General features: G+C 27.4%; 1 protein-coding gene across 1 annotated transcript in view; it reads right to left on the reverse strand.

Annotated features, from left to right (window-relative positions):
• The window catches only part of LOC109599388 (uncharacterized), an 85,790-nt gene extending 80,765 nt beyond the window's left edge, over window positions 1-5,025 (reverse strand). The window contains exons 1-2 of the mRNA XM_049963221.1: window positions 4,982-5,025; window positions 4,889-4,906 (exon numbers count right to left, since the gene is read on the reverse strand). The gene's annotated coding sequence lies outside the window, so the exon portion shown is untranslated. The remainder of the gene's footprint in view (window positions 1-4,888; window positions 4,907-4,981) is intronic.
• Between the last annotated feature and the right edge of the window lie 17,613 nt (window positions 5,026-22,638).

Here is a 22,638-nt window from a genome sequence, read left to right on the forward strand (position 1 = left end):
TTTAATATTTTTAGAAGAAATTGTATAGAAAAATTATTCGAAATGTGTAACACCCTATATATATATAGAATATTTTTCATAAACTGTCCATCGTCCAGACGATATTGTATATTACATTTTAATAAAAGGCCCCGCACAATCAAATACCACGCTACAATGACTGCGATCCGCATAAAAAAAAACATCATGAATGATAAAAGTTGTATATTCCTTTGTTACGGGAGAAATATTTCAGTTGAACAGCACTTGCCAGACTTTCTATTCACGTCCAAATTTCACCGCTAATAATTTCCACTAGAGATATCCCTTTCGTGTACAACAATAAAACATATTTCGCATGTATTTATGTTTGGAAATTCCGTCCGAATTGACGTGACACTTCGTTACTTCCCTTGCCATTCCGCCCGTCAATGACTTTACGCGACAGACTTTTTTGGCCGTTTTTATTCTTTTGAATCACGCTTCCGATCGATCTTTGTGTGTGTATGATTTACTTTTAATGTGCTTCCGGGTTTGAGCTTTACGTGGGACGTTTAAATTTCTATACTTCATGAATTATTTAATGGCGGTTTTGTGTGGGTTGACGCAGTCTCACATAAACATCACTCCGGAGTTGCGGGACAAAAAAAAACTTTAATAAAATCACCGGCTTATTTATTTTTTTTTTTTTGTGCCTGTTTTCCGCATTAATTGTTGAGAGCGTTCGAAAAACAATCGGCGTAAAGTTGTCGAGTGCGGGTTTAATTAAATTTTTGTGTAAAATGGAATTGGTGGTGTGCAATTCCAAAAATTTGCATCCACTTTATTATGACAACTGTATTAAATATTTTTAGCGTCTCGGTCCCACGTCGTGCACCATGTGGGAAATATACGTGCGCAATATTTCGGGCAATATTAAACTTTGCATAATTCTACATTTCAAAAAGCATACGGGTATACGTGTTTTATGTGCTTTAATCAAGCACACATTCCGTAGAAAATCCGGACTTTGCGGTTAAATGGCAAATTGAAAATGCGCAACCGCACATGAACAACTGCGAAAAAATATATACAGTCAAAGTGTCTGGGGAACACCCAGAAAAATCGAATTAAATTAAATTAAAAAAATAATTTACCATATAAATTATAAAATATCATAACTAAATATAAAAGAATACTATGTATAACACATTTTTTTAATACAAAAATAATGCTTTTTTACTATTTACCGTATTTCTGAGTATCTGTTACACGGTGCAATTTAGTATATTTGGTGTTATTGACCCAATAATTTTCATTAAATTTTTACAAAAATACTTTTATTATTATGGAAAGGCACCATTTAAGTATTATATTAATATAATATATAAATAATTTAAAAGTATAGATATTCCCTAGACACTTTGACTGTGTTTATATTATTACTTTTTTTTTTTTTGGTTTTGCCACGGATATTGTGTGCACAAATCACAGAAAAATCTATTTACGTAAAACAGCTTGCGCGTACAACCTCTCGTAAATTATGGTCTTGTATTTGTTTCAATATTCTTTTATTAAAGTTCCAATTGAGCGAATTTCATGGTCCAATATTTTATTCCCCGCGGTCCGTTATTAAAATACAAATACGGTTCGGGTTCGGTGAATTATTTTAGAGATTCATAATAAAACAAGTCGATATTAGGTTAAACTTTGAACTTTGAAACTTCGTGGCAACGCACACCTACACTGAGTGATCTGTTTGTTCCCGCGATTTATATAAAGGCATTAACTGTTTCCAATTGACGGGATTATCATCCGGGTAAAGTTTCTGAAGAGCGCATAGCGATTTCGCGTTCTTGTAGACCAAACTTTGTTAATATTTCGAGTTTGCATCGATCTCATCGGAAGTTTCTCGCAATAACGGAATGAAAGCTATTTAATGAACAATATACGAAAGGGTTATTATTGGTTTGTTGTGCAAGGATAAAACAATTTGTGATTTTAAAACGTATTTTGTTTATTGACTTTTAATATGGTTTAAATTTTAATAAATATAAATTTTCAATACAGAAAATATTTACTATTTATTTTAGTAGATTTATTAGAAGTAAGCTTTAAATTAATTTACTCGATTATATACACAAAATGTTGGAAAATTCTATCTCTAAAACACAAACCAGTTTGAAAATGAATTATATATTTATTTACATTTATTCTTCAATATATAAATAAATAACAGGTGTAAACATGATAAATTTTATTTATGATTTTACGAAATATTTATCTTGGTATAAATTATTATTTTTTTTATTTAAAAGTATGTGCAAATAATTCATTTAATATTGACAAATAATAAATCTTGCCAATTTCAATTTATAAAAGAATTTATATTTTTTCGAAATTTGAGTAAACTTTTAATGTATAAAAAAAGTCAAGGTTTAATAAATATTTTTATAAAAATTTATAACTAGGTACTCTTTAATTATTCCTTTTACGATGTAAAAATAATTCTTAAAATGTTGATAAAAATATATTTGTGATTAAATAGATAAATACACAAAATTAAGAATAATTTTATATATTTTTATATAAACTCAGATTATGGGTTTTTTTCAACTTAATTGTCACGTAAAAACTATTCAGTATTTTTTTTTAATTATTACTAAAATGAACATTAAAAATTGTGTAATTTAATGTTTTTCAGCTTTCTGTTTTTTTTTTGTCTATCCAGTGAAACTTTTTTACCACGATTTTAAAGATAAAAAAATATTTCAAAAATGTTGTTAGAAGTATCTTTGAATTATTACGAAAAGGAATATTAAAAAAAGTATATTTGGGGTTCTCAGAGTAATTTAATTTTTTCAAATACCTTTTTGCAGTTTTTTTTATTTTTTTGTTTTATAATGAAGTTTTTTTTTCTTTACCAAGATTTTTAAGTTTTTAAGTTTAAGTTTAAAAATAATAAAAATTATTCCAAAAATGTTGATAAAAGTATCGTTTCGAATTATTATAATAATTTTTGTTATTTAAATAATATTATATGATACTTTATCATTTTAATATTTACATAATTTTTGCTTAAATAATCTTCATTAGCAAATATAATTCTAAAAAATTTTTGTGTGGTTTCCGCAGTTTTTTGTTTCAGTTATTTTTTTAATGTGTATCTATCTAAGCTTTGTTTTTGTTCTAAAATTTTTATTTTACTAAAATAAAACTTAATTTTAATATAGTAAAACTATGATTATTTTTGTTATTAAGAATATTTTAATTTTTTATTTATATTTATTATTTTATTAATGATGTTTTTTTAGCCCCTATAAAAATATTCTTCCGTTTTTACTTAAATAATTCTTTTTTACTAGTATGTTTACATATGAAAAAATGTTTATTATAGTTTTCTCATTGATTTGATAAATTCATAAAAGTACTTCAATTTTTAATTAAATAATATTAAAATTTTATTACTAAAATATTTGTGGTTTTCGTAGTAATACATTTTTTTTTTTCAGATATTTTACTTACGATTGTCTTTTTTATTTAATGTCTATCCAATGAAGTTTTTTTCTTTAATAAAAGTTTTAAAATATAAAAATTATTCTTGATAAAAGTATTTTTTTGAATAAATACAAAAATATTGTAAAAAATAAGTTTATCTATGTAACTTATAATATTAATTATTTTATTTACAACAAAAATATTCCATAATTTTTATTTAAATAATCTTTATCAATAAATAGAATTTAAAAAATATTTTTTGTGGTTTCCGTATTTTCATTTAATTTTTACTTACAATTTAATTTATATATATATCCAATTAGGCGTTTTTTCTTTACTAAGATTTTTATATTAAAATATAAAAATTATTCCTAAAATGTTGATTAAAGTATCTTTTTTATTAAATATACTTTTTGAGGAAAAATAAGTTTATTTATATATTATTAAATATATTTTAATTTTTTGTTTAATAATATTATATGATGCGTTTTCATTTTAATATTTATACAAAAATATTCCACAATTTTTAATTTAATAATCTTTAAGACTACAGAAAATATTAATAAAATGTTTATTTATAGTTTTCGTAGCAATTTAATAAACACATAAGTATAATTTTTAAATATATAATCATTAGATTTTATAATTAAAAAGAATATTAAAACCTGTTTAATAATTTTTTTGTTTACCTAATTTTATTTTTCTAATTTTTTAAACAAGTTAGTCATTAAAAATATTTTATAATTTATTTAATACCAAAAAAATTAAAAATTAATTAAAAAAAAAACATTTATTTGTGGTTAATAAAATTGTTTTTCATTTATTGTGTCTAAATGCTTGTTTATTAAAGTGTTTATTTTTATTTTATAGAAAGAGGTTGGTGTATGTCATTCAGAATAATTCATGTATTTAATGGTTTTAAGTTTATAATTATATATTATTATATACAAAAGAAATTTAAAATTTAAATTAATTTAATATTTCACGTAATTTATTACATATATCATATAAAAAAATTCAATTTTAATTTGAAAGTAATTGGTGAGATTTATTAATTGAAAATTAAAACAAAACTGTAAAAATAATGTACCACCATAATTAAATTAGTATAAATTAAATTGAAAGTAGTTTTAATTACATACATTAAAATTGCTAAAACAAAAATTAATATATCATTTTGGTTTAATTAAATTTTATTGAAGTTGATTATTAGAGTATTAAATTAATGAACATAATTTTATTGGTAAAAATATTATATTAAAAAGTATACGTATTTAAATTATTGCACATTTAATGTGACTGTAAACCGTGAACTGTAAAAAAAATCACAATAAAATTTGTTTAATATATTAGTTTGCTTTTAACAATTGTTAACAAACTGATAAAAAACAGATGCTCATAAAAGGATATTTTAATAATTTTTTACACTAACCTCTCGATCAATCCGTTGCTAAAACACCACCCAAGTCGATTAATAATAATAAAAATTAAATAAAAATAAAAAGTTTTATTAGTCAGCACCCACAACAACTTCAGGGAACCGCAGCTCGGTTATCCGCACGTCGCAACTTCGATATGGGAAGTAGGAGGCGTCGTGCGTCCGTCACGAGACGCGCATCGAAACTGCCGAAGCTCGCAGCTTCGCAGCCGCACTTCTCGCAGGACGGAGCGTCGCGACGGCGCTTTTCGCCGCATGTCTAGATTTTTTGGCGATTTTGATCTAGTCCCAAATTTTTGGCGGGTAACGTTCCCGCTTCACGACGAGAGCCGCAACGCTTCGTCGTTCATTATGATAGGGCTAGGGGGTGGAAATAAAACCGAAATGCACGGGTGTAACCACTTTTACATGTCTATGCTTTTCGGCTGGCTTTGTTTACTTTTAATCGTGGATTTAACGAATTTATCCTGTTTAATCTTTACTACGTACGTAACTTTTCATTGCGCATTTGATTAATTAGTTTAATTGGTTGGCGTTTGAATTAGACGCATGCGTTCGTTTTGCGGGTGAGTTAGAAGATTCGCCATTTATTTATGGATTAAATGAAACGCAATATAAATTAATTGATAATTCATTATTGTAATTATCATGGTACTTAATGCCAGTAAAATGAATCTCATTAAAAGTTTATAACTGCAAAATTCAGCTCATTAATTAATTTTGTTTATTAACAATATCGGATTATTTGCAATTCTAGGAATTAACTAATTATTTTAAATAGTTTTATATTACTGTTTCAACAAATTAAACATGTATTACTAATAACGTGTGGCAGGGGATAAATACGAAAATATAGTATAAAAAACGCTGTCACAACGGACCGTATGACAGAAGATGTATTATTCTGTTTATTTTATCCATGAACTAACATGACAAGCGCGGTTGCAATAACCAGATGCTACCGATTTCATCAGAGCAACTCGCATCCTTTTTAAAAGAGTCGACGTATCTCCGAATACTGGACGAACGTTGCATTAATGGTCCTGAAAAATTTTACGTCTTATTTTCGTAGTTTTATGTGCAGTAATAAAATGTCAGGATTTCACAATACGGGGAGCAAACAACGAACGTACAAGGTGCACCACAGTTAATTTTGGCTGTTACCAGATTCTCATACTGGATAAAGAAAAACTGACTTGCTTGTTCGGTGGCCAATTTTTTTTTGTTGATTGTAGCAAACTGTATATTGTTCCGTTCCGGAAATATTTAAAAAAATTGACATTTGACAAATTTCAAAATAGTGGAATAACTTTTTTCTTTTTAGAAACGACAAAAACTATGTAGTATAAATCAGTATCACAATAAAAGTTTTCTTAAATTTTAGTTTTAGTATTTAGTACTGTATTAAAAAGTACCTCTTAATTCAAGTCGTCATCTAGGTTTCATAAACAGCACTATTAATCTCAAAATTTACTAAAAATATTATTTTATGTTAGCTAAATATTGTTTTTTAAGTATGTATTTAATATTAGGTCAAAAAGTGGTTGTAGAAAGTTTTCAACGTTTATCAATTGCACGAGCGTGAGTAAATAATAATACTTGGGTTTTAAAATAATAAATGTCAGTAATGTACATTTCGTACAAAGCACTATTAATTATCTCAAAATATACCAGAAATATCGTATATACGCTGAATACTATTTGAAAAAAGAATAAAAATCTGCATATAATATCTCGGATAATTAAAAATATTGAAATAAGTAGATTAAAAAGTGCCTGTAAAAAGTTTTTAGTTTTTTTTTTTGAATACAAAATAAAAATTGAATTTTAAAAACATAAATAAAATAAATCGTCAGGAACGCCCCCTTCATTTCATGGGCAACACTATTATATATCTCGAAATTCTTCAGAAGTATAGCTATAATATAATATTATAAACAAAGTTGATTTTTTGCGATATTTTATTGAACAATTTAAAATCATGGTTTCCATGACCCAAAAAAAGAAATTACTGCATATATTATCTATAGATATTAAAAAGATATAAGTATTTACTAGTCTAAAAGTGCCTCTACAAATTTTTAACGTTTGTCAGAAACGTCGTCTATGTTTCACCAGAAATTGTTATATATCAGCTAAATATAAGTAATAATATAATATAATATATATTTTTTCGAAAGGTTGAAAAATTTAAAATTATAGATTTCATTTGAAAAAAAAAACATATATTATCTCAAAAAATTATAGATATATATTTTTTAAAATAAGTATTTAATATTAGATTAAAAAAGTGCCTCTCGTAAGTTTTTACTGTTTGTCAATTACATGAGTGTGAGTAAAAAATAAAGATTGAAATTTAAATAATAAATAAAATAAATTGTCAGAAACGTCCTCTACATTTCATATTATCATTTATTTATTATTATATATATCTCTAAATTCTCCAGAAGTATATATCAGTTAAATGTAAGTAATTATATTATAAAATATATATTTTTCGAAAGGTTATTTTTTACGATATTTTATTGAAAAATTAAGAAGATATATATATTTTGAAATAAGTATATTTAATACTAGATTAAAAATTACCACTAGAATGTTTCTACTGCTTGTGAAAACTGAACCTTAAAGACAATTAAAATTAATTGTCATAGACAGAAGTATTAAAGATCTCGAAATTCTCCAGAAATATCATTATATATCTGCAAAATATAAGTTAATATCATAAATTCTATATTTTTCAAAAGGTTGATTTTTTTACGATATTTTTTATTGAATAATTTAAAAATTACGGTTTTCATTTGGAAAAAATGCTACATATATTATCTTGAAATATTAATTTATTTGATTTATTGAAATAAATAAATTTAATTGTCAGAAACATCCTCTACGTTCCATGGATTGCACTAAAAATTATCTTGAAATTCAGTAGAAAATTCATTACATATCAGCTAAATATAAGTAATTATATCATAAATTCTATATTTTTGAAAAGGTTAATTTTTTTGAATTGAAAAAATTCCTGCATATATATGTCTCTAAAAATTAAAAGAGATAGATTTCTTGAAACATGTATTTAATACTACTTTGAACATTGTTAACGCCTTCTGCTTTCCACAGACAATTATCTCAAAATTTACCAAAAATTTCCAGAAATGTGTAACATGTTTTTCAAATGTAAAACACAATTAAATTTATCGCTAAAATATGGTACTGTAAAAAATTCAAGCTTCCGAATAAATATAATTTATAATATTTTATATTTAATTATATTAAGCTGAAATATATTATATTTCTAGTAAATTTCAAGATAATATGTCAATGAAACATAAAGGAGGTTTCTTACTATTCATTTTATTTGTTTTTAAAGTTGTCAGAATCAAGTTGCCCTTTACAACAGTAAAGAATTATATTAATTATTACGAACCTTTCCCAAAATATTGTTATATATCTGCGAAAGAGCGATAGAAATCAAAATGCGGTATGAAGTAATCCACATTTAACAAATTTGACACTTGCAGACACTTAAGCCACTTCTTCCTCCTGAACAGCTTAAGTACTTTGAAAGGAAAATTTTCGCGACAACTTTAACCCCCGTAAAGGGCAAGTTGTGTTCTGACAAAAGTAAAAAGTCCAATAAGTAAAAGTAAGTGCGAGTCCGTGGCAATAAGAAACAGATACAGCGTCACGTAGATAGTCAATAAATGTAAGTGCTGACGAGATAAAGGAAAACTGACTGATCATTAAAAGAAAGTGAAAGCTTTTACGATATATCTGGTTCAAAAGGGGACCGGCGGACCGCTTTCGCCACTGTAATTCCCTTAATTCTAATTATTGTAGTCAACACGCAACGTTTTCCTTATCGTCGAATGTGCATCCCGCAAAACTTTCCACTCCACGGACATTGACAAATCGAGCCGTCCTCGAATTGTTCGGTTTGTCTACAAGAAATTTAATTACGACATAGTTTGGCTCATTTACAACGATTTAGTTTCCCGGACCCAGGTACGAAACTTTTACTAAAATGGCAATTTAATAAACCGAAATCGGAATGCGACCGTGGTAAAGTCTCAATAGGGCATCCGAAAGTAATCAACCGAACCAAGATCCAGATGTCTTGGCTGCAGCAAAAAAAAAAAAATAATAATAAAACAAAATAAATCACAAAAAAAGTACCGAGTGCAAATAATATTGCAGCGAATCTTTATGGCAATCTGCCAGTGCTTTAAAGACACATTCACACTCTATTGTGGATTTTCAAATACGTATTAAATTGCGAAATTGATGCTGCCACAACACATGCCCGATATATTAAATTATACGACACGGAATCGTAAAAATATTTTTATACTGCATAACAATTGCGACATAACACACTGGTTGGAACTCATCTTTTTGTCAGCTTGTTATGTTTATGGAGCTGTGAATAATTTGTTTAGAGCGAAAATCCATATTTGCACTCCTGAACATGATTATTTGTTTCAGAGATACAGATAAAAATTGATTTCTATGCAGGTTCGAAAACAGTTGCAAGTTATAACAAAACATGTCATGTTTTACAATGGTTTTTTAAAAATAAAGTATTTTAATTAATTGAAATTGTTGATTAATCAAGTTAAGTCAATCACTGTTTTAACTTTCATTCTGAATAACAAAATTATTTTGTTTCTGTTATACAATATTATTTACATAAAAATAAATTATTATAAATAAATTTCGACCAAAATATAAATAGTAATTAAAAGAGTATAACCCAAAAAAGATGTAACTGACATTAAAGACTCACAGAAATCTTTTAAATCTTAAAAGACAAATTTTACCTCATACACCATATGGTCTAGATATTTCTTCATGTGGCTATTATTTATTTTTGTTATTAACAAGTGTTTTACATAATAAATGATTTAATTCTAAGGAGAATGTTAAAACTGAATGAAACCCGTGATGCATTTCTTGTTATTTTAAAGTTAATCGTTTAAATTTTTTTATACAAAACATGCAAATCGCAAATAGATACAATGTTCAATTAAATCCATCAGCAAACTTTGTAACATATTAAACATATATAAAAATTAATTTTCCACTAGTTTGATACATATTAAATCTATATTTACAATTAGCAAACAATTACTGGATTTGATCAAATGAGTCAAAATCCTATATAGGCAACAATGCTTATTATTATCATGACTCTTTTAACTTCAAATTTTTAATAATAACTTAAAGTTAATTTTTACCTCTCTGTTTCATTAAAATAACTGTTTAAATTTAAATCCATTATAGCATTCTATATAAACGAAGAAAATGATATTAATTAAATAACATAAATTGAAAAAACATATTTAATTAAAAGCAGAGTTTAATAAACAAATATAATTTCAACTTTCCTATTTATTGGATAAAACAAATGTATTCACTGCTACAGTTCAACATATTTATTACAGGTAATTTTGTAATGTGTGATTTTAATTAGTCATGTGATTAAAAGGTCCCGTTTCAAATTTGACTAAAATTGATAAAACAAACACCACTCAATGTACATTTTTAATAAACTTAATTAAAGACCAACAGTCCGAGTACAAATGAAATTTTTTTTTTTGTTAATTTTAATTGGACCATTCGACGTGTGCAATATAAATTGTTTTTTACTGTTATGCAGTAAAGGTCATTTATTGACTTTGATAAATTGCGTTTGAATGTAAAATTTGAAAAATGATTTTCTATTATAAATTACATGTCCATAGATTTGTTAAAAAATGACTCTGGGGACTATTTTGTCGATATCATTGGGGAATTGGAATTTCCGGTTAATATGTGACTTAATTAAATGTCGATTCATTTCAATATTTTACACATTTACGTCCAGTGAGATGTTTCGTTTTTTATTAAACATTTTAGTATTCGACTTGCAGCTGCTGACTCATAATTATTGGATTGTCAAGAAAGGTATTGCGAGTTTTGTTAGTAGTGTATATGCGATCAAATTATTAATGTGTTAAGTGAGGTGATTTTAAAGCACGTGTTTAGACCTATTTAAATATATAAATTAGTTTTTTTTGAAACCATTTAGCCATTTATTCAGGGCTTTAAATAAGACATAACGTGTACTACCATTTCCAACAATCGAAAACAGATTGGTAAGTCCAAGAAGTTTAACAAATGGGTGTCTTACGAATTGAATGAAAATTGCAAACAGTCTTCTAGTCTTCTTTTACGCATTGTGAAGTTGTTTTTCGATTGGATTGTGGCTGGTGATGAAAAATGGATACTATACGATAATCAGCAATGTTCAGCACAATAGTTGGACTATAATCAAACTCCCAAATACTTTTCAAAAGCGAAAATGCACCCGAAGAAGATTGTGATTCTCTGTGATACTCCACAGACAGAATTTTTGCAAAATTTTAGTGGGCCTAATATTTTCACTCTAAACCAAAAATATCAATCTATTATAAATTATTGTACATAAATTTACCAGCTCGACGTTGGCGTTAACGTCGGCGTTCGATGTTGAACTATCGCTGGATTTATAAACTCGACGTTGGCGTTCAATAAAATAGTGTATGAAAGCTTTTATAAACGCAGTTATCGTCCGCGTCGGCGTTCAATGTTGAACTATAGTGCATTCCTATGGAAGCACTTATAAACGCCGTTAGCGTCCGCGTCGACGTTCGAGATGGCTCACGTTGGATTTATAAATTCGACAATGCAGCCAATCAACAATTTCATAAAAAAATAAAAAATTACTTTATTGACAATTTTTTTTTATTTGAAAATATTCTATTTTTGATGAACTTTGTTTTTTTCACTGACCAAGTCCTTCCCAATTAAAAATAGAAAATGTGAAAAAATACTAATTTTTTGATTTTTTATGATATAAAACTTCAATTTAATAAAAACTGTTAAATTTTCAAAAATTCATAAAAAACTGAAAAATTATGTTATCGGTAAATTTCTTTTTTTTTTTTTTTTTTGAAAATATGTTATTTTTGAATTTTTGAACTTGAAAACTGGTCAAAATTTTTCATTCGGCATTTTTTTATAAATTAAAAGTAATCTTTCTCTAAGAGATATTAATATCAAAACAATGCGCATTTTGAAAAAATATATATATAGATAGCTCAATTTTTCGATTTTTTATAGCTGAAAATAGGTGGAGCCATGATCCTAAACAATTACCCCAATTCGACAACTTCCTTCACGAGAAATCAAAATGATGCCCAGAACGCCTTCAACGACTTCCAGAAGCTCATTCTTTTATTTTACCGGTATAAATAAGCTTGTTTCTCGTTCGTAAAAATGTATTCACTCTAATGGTTCATATTTCGATTAAAGTTTTGTTCAAGCTGAGATTTCAGATTTTATTTTTAAGTTTGAAAACTCAATAACCTTCTTGACAACCTCATAGTTTAATTATAAAAACGTTTAATGTGATAAAAATAATAAATTGGTTTTTGTTGTTTTCTTTCATTTGTATTTCCATGGATATGAGAATAAGGAATGAAAATCAGTGGCTTTATTTTGTATAGCTGTCGTTGGAAGTATGAGCCTAAATATAATATTCCAGTACAATTTAATAAACCAGTCGAGACATAACACGAATTGGTCGTAGTGGATGTACATCAGACATTTTACTAAAATTACATTTCTCTGTCTCACAACTGCACTTAAACTGGGAACAAATATTCCCCGCTCGAGTTTCCCTCGTCGTGGAAACTTTTACAAAAGACAACATCCCCCACAAATGTCGTGCATATATGATCATAAAATAAAATAATATAGCTATATGTCAGCAGTGTATTCTAGTTGTCACTTTCCCTAAATCAAAATATACTTTGAAAACCTAATTTAATAGCAGTCCCGGGAGTGGCATACCTTGTGATACGTACATGGAACTGGAGGACTTTTCTTTTTCTAGAATAAAAGTTAAAGAAGGCAAATGCTTACGGAGACCCCCAACTTCATAATAAAGACAAGCGTGGAGATGAAAAAGTTTCGCGGCTTCCGTCACGTCTACATTTTTCTCCCGCTCAGTTTTTATAAATACCGAAAACTTTCCTTCGCCTTCTTGTAAATGCCCATTTCGACTAACGTGAAGATTTAATTGACCGTCGATGTTTTATCTATTTAAACGTACCAAAAATAAATCCGATGTTTAATCAGTCATTAATTGGACATTCGTCCCACGTACCGTCGACATAATTGCTTCAATTTATAAGAAATTAATTAAACTCGAATATAATTTGAGAGATAGCGATTTAACAGAGAAAATTGGATGCGAAATCCCTGATACCGAATTTCCTGATCTGTCTTTTACAGATTTGTGTTGTCCAATTTCCTTTTTCATTCCGCCCTGTTTCTTTCGTGAAATCAAATGAATCTGCTTAAAGAGATGAAAAAAGTCAACGGGCGATATCATTCGTCAGTTACATTCCGGGGAATTTTTTCATTTTACTGAATATTCTCCATGCGAATGTTTAACAATTAATAACCCAAAAATAAAGGACATATCCGACTTGTTTTTCTCACTTCTATAAACATTTACGACTGTCGTGCCTTTTGATATGACACAAAAAAAGGAAAGATGCAAAACCGGGAAATGCGGTCGGAGCGAGAAAAACGCAATTATATAAAACGGCTTGAGAAAACCTCATTTGCTAATGCCATGTTATGATCATTCCACATAGAAATCCTTTTGAATATTAGGAGCATAAAACAAATTAGTTTTTTTTACGTCCTGTAGTCTTCTTTTATTGTCTATTATGTTTGTACTTGTAAACGGCGACCCCCAGATTAATAAATATTAACGTTCCGTTGTGAAGTAAAAAAAAAATCACAATGCCATTTCTCCATTTCGATATGTTTTCAATTCGCAATTGTTTGCAAACTTTTCTAATGGATACGCCGTGACGTTGCAATGCGGGAAAAATCATTTCCCTTAAATTGAATAAAATGGACTTATGATTTTCCAGCCGTCGACAAAGGGTTTTTCGGGGCGCCGCCGCGCAGAATGGAAATTAGAACGAATGCCGGATACCAACCAGATTAAAAAATTCAAACATGATCGGCGTTAAGAGCTTCGGCGGCCGGAATGTTTTTCAATGTTGCAGTAATTAAATTTCTGTTCGTGGTTCGTGGTGGTGGTGTGGTGCATGCACATCCTAACTAACGACTCGTTCGATGAGGAATTATTAATTTGTTACATTTTTTCACGTGGCAAACAATTTGAAAGTTTTTTGGGAAAATGCAATCTTTTAATATTTTTGTAATTAACTTGATCGTCAGAGCTTGTCAAAAAATTCTTAATTAAACTTTTACAGATCGGAAACTTTCTTTTAATTTATTTTTTTATCAAATTGGGTCTCCGTCGTTTGGATTTTAAAGAAATTTGGGAGACAGCATTTCTGATAAATTGTCATTTAATATTTTATATTTCATAAAATTTTACAATGAACACAAGAGTTGTTGTTTTAATTAATTTAATGAACATATAAAATATATCACTGGGACAATTAATTATTTATTGACGTGTAATGTTATTAATTTGATATCAATTTGTTCTATCATATAAAATACTGAAATGAATTTTGTTAATGTGACCGGAAAATTGTTAAAAAATATATAATATTTTCACATACATAACATTATTAATATACAGTTAATCGTTTTAAAAAATATTGATTTTAATCACATTATTCAGTTTTATAAACGAAATGTACTGATATAATTAATTAAATTACTACTAAATAATTTTAAATTAATGTAGAATATAATGAAAATTTACTCATTGATTGATAACAAATATTTATTTGAACTTGTATAATTTATATATTGTTTAAATGTTTTATGATAATAAGAATAATAAATTTAACCCAATACAACATATTAGTTGCACAATTGCAATTTGGTAAATGAATAAATACAATATTTTGATTTAAACTATAATAAACCTAATATACTGGGTGATTCACCTAATTGAATCACCCATATCTTGTTTTTTATTATTATTTTTGTTTGTATTTTATTATCCGCCACTCAAGTCGAAAAAGTGCAAAAGTATGACATTGAAAATCCATGTCCATGTCCAAGTCCATGATGTGAGATCGAGACGTGTGGAAAAATATGATATCTGCAAACAATTGTTTTCAATGACATATTTTTGCAATCTTCGATTTATTCTTCAGTGGGAATAACGAGTTTAACCCGTGGTGAAACTTTCTTCATTTCCTTTACACCTTGTATATTACATTTAAAATTTATCTATTGCTTTTTGAATTATATTAATATCTTCATGTGTTTTTGAGATATTTGTTTAAACATTTTTTTACAAGTAAACATGATAACAAAGATTTTCAAATATTATTATATTATATATATATTTCAAATTATTAAACAAAATATATTTATGTTTTATGTATATTCAAAATATTTAATAATATTTATAGGGTTCTTCCTATTTCCAAAAAAAAAAAAAAAAAAATAAAGGCAACCTTTTGGCACTTAATATTTTATATTAATAAAATTTTACGGCACAAGAATAAAATTGTTTTAATTAATTTAATGAACCTTTAAAATATATGACGGGAATAATTAATTATTTATTAACGCTTGATATTATTATAATAATTTAATATCAGTTTGTTCGATCATATAAAATACTGAAATGAATTTAAATTGTAGACATTAAGTGTTTAACAAAAATATCAAAAAAGAGAAAAAAATACAAATAATATTTTTCACTTCAATTATTAATATATATTTATTGGCATTTAAAAATAAATGTTGATTTTAAAGAAATTATTCAGTTTTATAAACATAATTTATTGATATTATTAATTTAATATGTAGTACATTACCGCTAAATAAATATAAATAAATGCAGATTATAATCAAAATTTACTCATTGATTGATAACAAATATTTATTTCAACTTTGTGCAATTTATGTTGTTTTAATGTTTTATGGTAATAACATTAAAGTGATTTTAACATTTAACACAATACATTATATTAGTTGTACAATTTGAAATTTGGCAATGAATAATTTCAATATTTGTAATTAAAATATACATAACACAAAGTGATTCATTAAAAATTTATTGAGAACTAAAAATATGAAATTTTGATTGCAGCTATATTAATTATAATATATTACATTTTTCTAAATTATTTTCAATAGTCACTTTTTTTTTCTAATGAAAGCCTTTAAATATTATTGAATTTCTAAATTTGTATATATAAGATCTCAAATTCAATAATACTTAAAAACAGTTAATTTTTTAATATTTATTTCTAATTCATTTTCATCAGACCGTTCCAAAAATATTTAATTAAATTTTTACAGATATTTATGTTTTGAATCATTAAATGTTTAATATTGTTCTTTAATTATTAATATATTTATTGTTAATATGACTAGAATTTTTTTTAACAAGAATATCCTCAAAATTCATCTCAATTATTAATACATTGATTTGGGGATTCAATCTTATTTGTCGTAGAACATCAAAACCTTTGTTATTTTCCATGGAACACCATGTATGTTTTAGCATAATTGAGGTAAATATTTAAAAACCTTTAGATTTGTATAAACATCCCTAAATTTAAAATGAATATTAACGTAGATTTTACTAAAAACGTAAAAAAACTTCTAAAATCTCAAAAATTCATTAAAAACGTGAAAAATTACTAAAAATGTAAAGTGACATAATTCTATACGATTAAAATCCGTATGATCATTTTCCATACGATGAAAATCCGTACTATCAAAATCCATATGATCAATTTCCATACAATTAAAATCTATAGGATAAAATCCATACGATTAAATTCATACTGATTAAATTACATAGTTTCACTTTAATAACTTTATGGATTTTTATTTTTTTACTAATACTAATTTCCTGAAAATCATTAAAAAAGTAAAAATAAATAATTCTAATTCTTCCTGGATTCCCAGAAAATTACTAAAAACGTAAGAAATAACTAAAAGACATAATCATTTTATTAAAAGAACAATTCTTTTTAATTTAAATTAATTTTATAATTAACCAGCTGTACCCGCGACTTCGTCCTGAAGTCGCCCAACGTGACGGCCCAGTGGTGGCATGAGCGTGAGCTGCGTGTGGTACTGGACAGTACTTGGACATTGCAACTTTATTTTTCTAAAATATAAGAATTTTTCTAAAATAAAAGTAGCCTAAGTTACTCCTAGAATATAAAATAGATAATAGAAATAGAATATTAGTGAATAGAATAGAAAAGTGAATATTTTATGATAAAAACAAATAACTTCTTTAACAATAAAATAAAAATTTGTGACCATTATGATTATACAGAGTTACATAAATATGTTTATCAATATGAAAACTTTCTATTTACACAGCTGCCCTTAAAACGTTCGAGTGTATTAAATCCGCATAAATTCAACTCCTCCATTTCATCAGACTGCTTTAATGGTGTGCAGAAGTTGTTAGAATGCCCCGAAGTGTTTGCCAGTTAACAAATCCTCAAATGCTTAAGAGGTTAATATTTTAACTGAAATCCAGCGACTGTCAGTCAAAAATTACTTAGCCCAGTTACGGCAACAGAAAAAATCGCAGACGCTCCTTTCACATTTTGTACACAAAGCGAAATATACAGACGAGTCTGTCTTATTGGGATATTATCACAAAAAAAAACAATAAATCCGAATAAAAAACGTACATTTCACGTTCGTCAGTTCGTATTCATGGCTCTATAATTTTTATGTTTGTAATCACGTCGTCCCATTTGCACATATGGTTATCAGTTTACATAGCATTAAATACGATATGCTTCACTTGTCATCCTGTCAGTTTCGTGGTGAGGCTTTTTTAATCCTTTAACAAAGACTGTGTGTGACGACTCTATATTGTATTGAATATCTCACAAAACACTCATTAATAATATTTTTTTAATAACCATTGAGGGTTGTTATAAAATTAACAATCCACCAAATTTATCTGTCATAGTTATATTTTTATACGACTAATAAACGTACCTACTAAAATTTATTTATGCCCTTATTGATTGCACATAAATGCAATAGTCAATTAAGATTAATTTTCTGATTACAAATAGTATCAAATCTATTAAAGATATCGATCGTAATTAATATTATAATACCCTATTAATTGTGAGGATCATGATATTGCGGTTTAACGAGTTTAGTACTAGTTTATTGACAATTTTCGTCGCCCCAATTTCATATTTTGTTATTAGCATCCGACGTCTTTATTAACGGTGGATCAACGTTAAAAGTAATGTTAAACGTTCAAAACGTAATCGTCACTGAACTGGTAATAAAATGATCGAATCTGTCTATTGTCGACATCGTGCATTGATTGAAACGGCTTAAACAATATTAATTCGGATGTGCCGTACATTAAAGAGTTATAACATTAATCGGTGATAATGTAACGTTTTAGCCGCCGGTTATTAAGTTTCCGATATAATACCCCGTTGTAATACAATTATGTTAAATTAATTTATACTAAAAGCTATGTCAGCTTGCTGGCTCGCATTTACGGAATTTGTTGTGGATCGAACAACTTTAAATCAATTACGGGGATATTATAAATCAGATTAGCGGTTGTTGTCTTTGCATGTTCACCATGCCGCAATGGACATCGGCAAATCGGTTTATGTCATCAATTGTTCGAAAAGGATAATAAAAAACTATCCTACAACACAGTTCAAATACAAACTTTTCAAAATATATTTTTAAGAGTCGTACAATGTTGTATAGGGCAAATAATTTTTCTGAATTGAAAAGAATTATTTCAGATTATAACTAATATCTACAGACTTTACTCCATTTTAATGAATCAAAGTTTATTTTACCGGTTTTGCTGCATGATATAATTCCTTTTTATTGCCATTTATATCTGAAGTGCTGATTGTGCTTGATTGGAGCTTGTTAACAGGTAATGAACCTGAATTGTTCATTTGTGATATGAAGATTATAGAGAAACATATTATAAATTTAATTTTAATATAAACAAATTATTTGTTCTTATACCTAAAAATTAATGATTATAGACTATAATATTCCTTTAATATGGATATTTCAAATTTACAAATATACATTTTAATTTTACATTTACAGTTGTGGTCAAAATAAAGAGTACTAAATTTAATAGAAAACATTTCATAAAAAGCACAGTACAAAAACATTGAGACACGATGGACAAAATATTATGATTTGGGATTATTTTTATTGGCATGGTATAGTACCATTACAAAAAATTGTTGATAATATAGGTGTCATAAGAAGAGAAGTTATAAGAGATTTAAGTTGAAGGAGTCTAAGTTGAAGAAGTAGTACGTGTCTTGACCAGCACAAAACCTAGACCTCAATCCAATTGAAAACCTTTGGGATGAAATTTATAGGAAAATCTATGCTAAAAGACTGTCAAATTTGAATGAACTCTATGAAGGAGTTCAAAATCAAAATTTTTTCGGAAAGCTTCCCAGTCGATTAACCGATTTCGAATATTTTACCTTTTTATGAAACTTATTTTTTTATAGGAAAAATCCATTTTATATTATATAACTTCAATACGAAAAAATAACCACTAATCAACAAAATTAATCAAAATTTTGATCACTGTATAAATAATTAAAACTTACTTTTGTGTGTCATGTTGCGCAGTATGATTTCGCCTTAAACGCTATTAAAACTTTAAAGCATCGGCCTTTTATATTTGTATTAGGGCTATGTCAAAGTTACTAATTAATTAGAGCTTAAACTATCACTTTAATTATACCAAAATAGCCGTGTAATTTTTTGCTCGTTAGCTCAGAAATACCTTACGTAAATTAATATACTAAAACTAGCCGCGATATTAAATCAAAACTTGGTCGGCCACCTACTCAAAATTCCGTAATTCTATTTACCGTCATAGATAGCATCGCATTGCACATTGCATCTGTTAATAAGTTATACGGTAAAACTATGGCTTTATTGCTAATGCACGGCCACGAGCAGTCTATGACTGCGGAAAATGGAAATAGTTTTATCTGTTTCATCTGCTAAAGTGGCGAAGTTACGTTTTGAAGTTTAGATTAAACTTGAACTATTTTTCTTCGTAGTGAGACTGTCTATCTTTTGCGGGACCGTATCTATGTAAATGAGATATCTTAATGTCGCAATATCATTATGTCGTTATTTTTATCGTCACACATTTTTCCCAAAGAAAACTTTCACGGTTACCGTGAAAACTTCAACCTTATCCGAATCTACGATTCCAAAAATGTTGTTTCCAACTGAACTTATTATTTTTCTCCGATATAGACGTAATAGAGTCCTTTAAGTCAGATCTGGCGGATTTGCGTTTTTCGCGTTTCCGCGGTAAAAGCTTTTAGCATAACGGCCGTCAATCATTCCGGCTTATAGTTGTTACACAAAATGAATTACAAGTACAGACCGAGGTTGAATCGCAATGTAAATGGAGTACGTGAAAGCCATTACAGCTCCGTATTATGCGGTCATATGGAGTTGTTCAATGTACGACGGATTTTCCTTATATTTAAATTGGATTCTGAATGAAAAGTGGCACGGAAGTCGCGGAACTAGTTTCCGAAAAAGGCGAAATAGTCGAAATCGATTAATCGGCTTACTGACGGAAACATTTTTGAAAAAGCTTAGATAACTTATAAAGGATTTCTCGATGTTGTTGGTTTTATATATATATATATATATATATATATATATATATATATATATATATATATATATATATTTAATTTATAAAATATTATTTATAATATAGCAAAAATTTAAAATCGTCTTTGTTAATATTATAAATAAATTTATCTTAATTTTTAATCGTTAATAATACTTTTGTCAAATATGATATGGGTTAGCTTTAACACTCTCATATTAAATATCTCAATTTTTTACAAATGTGATATATCTTAGGTAAAGATTATATTAAAAATATCATATTTGAAAGCTTTGACATTCTCAGCTGTAAAAATAATATTTTCCATATATGTTATAGATGACAATATTAAATATATCGAAATTTATCAGGAATGTTGTTATATCTTGGATAAAAATAATTTGATATGTCACAAATTATATTAAAAGTATCATATTTTGTAGCTTTAATATTGTTAACTTTAAAAATGATATTTTTTACACATTTCATTGACGACATTGTTAAATATATCGAAATTTAACAGAAATATTATATTACCATACAAATATCATATTTGGTAGCTTTATCATTGTTAACTGTAAGAAATAATATTTTTAATATATTTCATAGGCGACAGTATTGAATATCTCGAAATTTAGCAGAAATATACGTTATATCTTGGATAAAAATAATTTAATGTATTACAAATTATATATAGACGACAATATCTTGAAATTTTTTACAAATAACGTTATATGTTAGATAAAGATAATTTAGTTTATTACAAATTATATTGTAATATAAAGAAAATAGCATTTTCCAAATGTTTATTTGCCGCAGTCCCGTTTTCGCATCGCGAAAACGTTGTTAATTTATTAATTAAACTCGATTTTACGACCAGAATCTTAGGAATTTCGAACCGGAAAAGAACAATTACAATCGATTCTACCAGTGAGTGTGTGAATGTGTGTGTGCAGGGGTGTTTCCGAGTAAAATCCGGGTTTCTGCCGTCGCTGACAGCAACGATAGCCCCTGTTTCATGTAGTGGAACTAATGGAATTGTTTAAGCCACACTACATTACAAATCTAATGAGCTGGTGATGGGGCTTTATCTCAACCTTTACTTACTAATGGCATACGGGATCAATGGCATTAGTTTATGTGCACGTCAATATGCACGCGATCAGTTAACGATATATGTGGTGCGTACACACATCCATTTTCGATTCGGCTCCCAATTGCGTGAAAACAAATCTCAGAAGTCGACCTTTTGAGTTTTATTGCGTCTCCTGGTTTGGCTGAACGAATGAATAATATTAAGTGGAATGTACATAGAGTTTTTTTTTTACTTGGGGATCGCATTATTCCATTTTGTCAATTTCAATGCTCAATATGGTCTGAATGGCATCCCAAATTGATCCTGAATACATTTTCCAATTTTCCAATTGAAATAGAACGATAAAAGGAGCTTTCTTTATTTGTGTCTGCCCGAATCTATTATAATACATTATCAAACTAAACGACAAGGTATGTTGGTTTACGTTTCAACAGTTTGCTTTAAATTTTTCATTGTTTTACATGACAATAAATAATAAAATGTTTTCCTGGTCATCGTTTATAGATACAATTTTTCTGGGACGGTATTAAAACGTTATTTCCTTTTTTTCCGAAGAATATAGGCTTTATTCTCGAAATAAAGTTGTATACGCAATATAATATTTACGTCTTTGTTGTCACGAAATCCAATATATCTTGTCTGGGAGAAACATAAACGAATTTCGCAAATTTAATTCAGTCCATTCCTCGTAATATGAAAGGAGATTGTAAAGGAAAAGCTAAATGCAAGTATATCAAAATTTCATTACTCTAAAGACTTACACTAACGAAGTATATCTGTAATAAATGTAGATTCGTGTTCAAAGCAAAAGAGACGCGCCGAAATAAAATATAAATTATATTGGAACAGAGACATAACTTAAAAAGATGTCTGGCATTTCTGGAGAGGAAATAAGAAATGCACAGCGATGTGGCACTTCAAAAGAGAGAAGGGTGTTCTCGGCAGATATGATATGGGACCTAG

This window comes from Aethina tumida, chromosome 2 (assembly GCF_024364675.1).
Source record: "Aethina tumida isolate Nest 87 chromosome 2, icAetTumi1.1, whole genome shotgun sequence".
Lineage (NCBI taxonomy): Eukaryota > Metazoa > Arthropoda > Insecta > Coleoptera > Nitidulidae > Aethina > Aethina tumida.